Source organism: Mustela nigripes, chromosome 5, assembly GCF_022355385.1.
Source record: "Mustela nigripes isolate SB6536 chromosome 5, MUSNIG.SB6536, whole genome shotgun sequence".
NCBI classification, from domain to species: Eukaryota; Metazoa; Chordata; class Mammalia; order Carnivora; family Mustelidae; genus Mustela; species Mustela nigripes.
Genome location: NC_081561.1, coordinates 8,986,861 through 8,992,153, shown reverse-complemented (window position 1 = coordinate 8,992,153; position 5,293 = coordinate 8,986,861). Strand labels below are relative to the sequence as shown.

The 5,293-nt window shown below is 41.8% G+C and overlaps 1 pseudogene; it reads right to left on the bottom strand.

Moving 5' to 3' along the window:
• Positions 1–3,186: 3,186 nt before the first annotated feature.
• On the bottom strand, positions 3,187–3,858 carry LOC132018526 (protein PIMREG-like; annotated as a pseudogene).
• Positions 3,859–5,293: the final 1,435 nt, after the last annotated feature.

Sequence of the window (5,293 nt, the reverse complement as noted above, 5' to 3'; positions counted from 1 at the left end):
TTTTTAAAGATTTTATTACTTTATTTGAGAGAGAGAATGAGAGAGAGACAGCATTGTGGGGGGAGGGTCAGAAGGAGAAGCAGACTCCCCGCTGAGCAGGGAGGCCAATGCCTGACTTGATCCTGGGGCTCCTGGATCATGACCTGAGCTGAAGGCAGTCACTTAACCAATTGAGCCACCCAGGTGCTCCTATCCTCATTTTTCAAGTAATGGATTCTGAATTTCTATCCACATAATACAGAAGGCACTAACGCACTATTGCATTAATGCCAGATTTCCTTTCTAGAATATATTGTAAATGTTCTGTGTAACATTCTTAATGGTGTATTACAGTTAGAATGATACTGAAAAAAGTTATGATCATAAATAAGTGTTTTGGTGGTTAAATAGAGATAGAAATGTGATTTGCATCTTTTATGCATCTCAAATGCAAATGCTCTTGCATTTATGAGGCATCAAGAGAAATTAATGCAGAATCATGCAGGAGCTTGATTATTTTTTAAAAGATTATCCAGGTAATTGTAAATTAATTGTGCAACTAAAACTATTCAAAATGGCAAAGTTTGCTCTTTATCACAGAGGTGAGCAAAGGCTCTTGTTAGGTTCATCTTCTCTATCCCCTGAGCTCATCTCTCACCTCTCTTTAATCTAGGTGGGTAATTGCTTCATAGAGCACAACTTTTCCCTTTTCTTGGATATAGCTTGAGGCAACGGGTCCTGAATCATTCAGCATATCAATTTGGATTTCGGAAAATGCATTCACGTATAGTCTGAAGAGCATTTTGTAAAGGAAGCTGGAAAAATATAATGGACCAAATACACAGAGACCATGATTTTATCTGTTGTTCTAGAGATTCTATCCCTTGTTCTAGAGCTGATTACCAAATCAATGGTGGCTGAAATCCAAACACCATCCTCATCCTCACTTCTGCTTCTTCCACTTCTCCTTAATTGGGTCCCAGGGTGAGAAGAATGACCTGCTGACCATCAGTTCACAATGGGGTAATGTTTTACAATGAAGCAAACTCAGAAGAAAGCCGTGGGTCATCCTGTGATGCCATGGGAACATTCTAAGCCAGTGAGGGCTAGGATAGAGGAAGTCATTCTCCCAGGTGGTGGCGCAAGGAAAGGTAAAGAGGAGGGCCTAAGTCGGACAAATAGCAATGGGCTTCTGAGCTTTAGAGGTCCTGCCCGTCAAGGCAAAACTCCCACTTCTACCACCAGAAGGATACACACACTTAGGAACTATTTTTACTGTTCATTCTTCCTAGATGTCACTTGAATGAAAATGACATGTGTGGAGGATTCAGTGCCTGCATAACACCATCTTTTTCTCTCTACTGCTTAGAAATTTTCTTACCCAGGGCCAATGATGATCCAGGTTTCTTGACACTGCAACTTTTCTTGAAGATCCCTGCAAATTACTATGAAGGAAAGCAAAATTTCTATAGATACAACTTTCAAATCCTATTCTGATGTTTGGCTTGGTCAATCTTAACCAGATTTCACTTCAGAATTTTGGTGTAAGGTGTATAAATGTATCCATCCTTGAAGTTTCTGGCTCAGTGAATTTGGGAAAGGAACTAATGGATGGTCACACATGGTTGAGAGATAATTTTAAGATCACACAAAATACCACTAACCATAAATTATTTTCACAGAAATAATGACCAGTACTTTAAGAGGAGACCTTGTGAGATAGACAGTAAGATAGTGAACAGAAAGATTGTTGCATTTACATAACGAACTTGTAATGATATTGTTATAATAATCCCTACCATATATTGAGTACTCACTAAGTGTTAAGGACCAAGCCTAGTCATAAGTACATAATCTCATTTAAATGCTATTTTGGTGAGAGGTAGGAGTGTTGTCTCTATGTTATATAGGAAGAGGTTAAATGACTTGGCTAGGAAAAGAAATCTAGAAGCTGATGAAAATGGATTCTAGAGCAAGTTTGACTGCACCCAAACCTTTACACGCTCTTTTCTTACGCGTACATTCTCCCAGTGTCTTTTTTGCAGAGACGAACAAAGTCAGCATAGAACAATGTCATACCAAGGACATACCCAAGCCATGAACATGAGCTCTGGTTAAGAGACAAGTGATACATTAATCAGTAGGTCTATGTACAGTCACCATGTTTTCTCAACTAAAAATTGGGCCACACTTACTGAAAATAGGACAGAATATTTTATTTTATTCTTTTTATTTTATTTCGTTTCATTTTTATGGAAGAAGAATCTTTATTATGAAACAACAGTGTTATCTAGGGAAGTCACATTCTGGTTTCTTTCTAATAAAATGACAAAGCAGATTTCTTAAATAGGTCACTGAGGGCAGAAATCACTACTCAATAGTGCTAGCCTTCCTTGCACACCCTTGTGCCCTGTGCTGAGTATAAATCGGTACCAGTGGGCCCAGTATCTTAGGGCCCAGAAATCTCTCCTATCTCATCTTGTGGAGTTCTGGTTGGGGAAGAAGGGACAGGAGCTCTTGCCTAGAGCCTAGGCACTAGCAACATAGGGAATGATTCCTGAAATATCCCACTCTTGGGTACATAACTCAGAGTTCCCCAATACACTCTTGTGCCGGTGCTTCATGCTGCAAATGTGACAGCAACAAGGCTGAAGTGTGGGATGAATTCCTAAGTCACTCTCAGGCTAGGTCGGCTGGTCACTGGCAGGACCAGATGTGACTGGCGTAAGAGAGTAGCGCCTCTGAGCAGTGTCCACCTGGACCCTTGTTAGCAGTGGTCCAAGGGCACTGCCAATTCCTGGGGCTTCTTCGGGAACTCATGGGGATGCACAGATCTGATGTGATGACATGGTGGTCAGATGTGGCTTGTGTCCTACAATGCAGAGGTCCCTTCTGGCCCCTCACTGTGCTCAAAGCAGAGGAAGTGAGGGATACTATAATCTCCCCTCCAAAATGTGGAGCTGGAAGGTGGCTCCAGCTATTGCGTGCCTGGTACCCTCAGTTAATAATGGGGTCAGTGAGGTCCAGGCAGATGAGACTTGCACACTTTCCACTCTGCTTGGTCCATCAGCTCTGTGAGGTTTTCTGGAAAAGACTCCTTTCTTGCACATGTTCATGCATGAAGAAGAGGGAGAAGAACCCCAGAAAAGGGTTGGGAGGAGGATATTACCTAAAGTTACTTTCCTCAGTCACAAATGAAAGAAACAGTCATGTCCCTAAGTCTTCAGTCACAATGGCCTCTGACAGTTCTTGTGACAGCTTCTGCTGATGTTGAATTCCAGTTCCAACCGGGTCTAGGCACCATCATACTCACTGGGAGAGCAGAGGGACTTTGTGAAGGATTAAGGGTTCCGGAAGCCAGTCTCCCTCCTGGAGGGAGGTTGCAGTGGGTATGCACAGGAGCCCATGTGGACAGAGTTGGTGATACTCCCTCATCCACTGGTCCAGGTTTGAGTCGGCAGGGGCAGCTCCAGACAGCTGGGTACTCTTCTGGCTCAGTCTGTGAATGGGGATCTATTACCCTTCTGTGCCCTTTTCCTCCTCCTCCTGCTCTCACTTGGCTTACCACTAGCCACTTGGTGCCACTTTGGCAGGACTTCTGGATTCTCTGGGACATGCCAGCCAACACATTCTTAGCTGAAGAAGTCACAGCCTGGAGGCTATGATTCTGGTGTTTCCAGGAATTTCTAGGGGGCCCTTGCCCAGAGATTGAAGCTAACTGCTCTCAAGGGACAACCTCCCCTAGAAATGGCTGTATAGGGAGCCCAAAGTCACACTGAAGATCTCCAGATGGCCGACCTCATTCTCCTCCAGTCGTTCTTGGTGCTGGAGAGTCCTCTGGCACATGGAGGCCCCCACTCCCAGCAACCTAGAAGCCATCTGCCTGGTCAAGATTTTATTCAGCCCACCAGACCCCAACCCTTAGCACTACCCAGCCACACAGCATAGCTGCTCAGTTCTCACCCCACCCAGGACACAGTATTTTAAATCAGACAATTAGGGATGTTCTAGGGAACACAGTCAACATAAATTAAGTATATGACAAGTAGTGCATGGAAGAAAGAGACCCCAGATAGAAGGGAGATCAGTAGATAAAGAGAACATTTGATGATGGTCAGTCAGGGTTATGGGAAAGATGGGAAGCAGGTTAACTTGAAATACCTTGGCATCTTACAGTCTCCCAGTATTCTCTAGACAAGCATTAAAACAGAACAGAATATAGATTTTTTTCTTATAAGTCCTTAAATATTTTTTTCACACTGAATTCTCTGAGAACATTTAATTCTGATACATTGGGTTTATATGGTTTGAGAAGCTAAACAAAACAAGGAGGGCTGTGCTGAAATTCTATTGCTTTAGAATGAGATGAGATGCATTTTACACAAAACAAAGCTGTTTGAAAACAACATAAAAATGCAATTTTCTACGAAGTTGTCTGAGGTATGAAGTGATATGGAAAATGGATATCATATAACCTTATTCTGTTTATCAATATATAATTATGAAGTAATTTACAATAATGCAGTTATTGATTTAACTTCACCCATGTGCCTTCGGAGGATATTTATACTTTAGGAATGAAATTTAACTAAGTTATTGGATGAAAATTGCCACTGAGCCATCCTAATTAGAAAACAGATGCTGAGGTGCAGATCATGTTTTATCCTGGCCCTCCCCTGATCCCAATATAGTTGCCTTCTTAATAGATGGATGTTACTGTGGCTTAACAATTGGGAATAGCTCACAACAGTTCAATTGAGGTGAGACTCCTGCTTCTGCACGTGGTAAGTAGGAAAACATTCTGTATTTCCCCTGAAATCCTCTGATATCTCACAAAATCGAAGAGTAACAGTGTTAACAGCTAGACTGCTAAGTTGGAGATGATGGAAATATAGGTGTGGGCTTGTCTCATCAGTGGATTCACCCTAAACCCAATACTCATAAAAGAAAACGAAGAAGAAAGGAAGGAAGGAAGGAAGGGAAGAAAGAGGAAGAGGAAGAAAGGAACAAAGGATTGGAGGAAAGGAAGTGAGAAGAGAAGAAACAAACAAAGAAAAGCCTATTTTTATTTCAAGGAAAAGAAAACACATGGTCTGACATATGTAACCATATCTCACTTTGAATAATAATAATTAAATAAAAATAATATATAGTATTTATTTATTTATTTATTTATTTTTTCTAAAGATTTTATTTATTTATTTGACAGAGAGAGATGACAAGCAGGCAGAGAGACAGGCAGAGAGAGAGGAGGAAGCAGGCTCCCTGCTGAGCAGAGAGCCCGATGCGGGGCTGGATCCCAGGACCCTGGGAT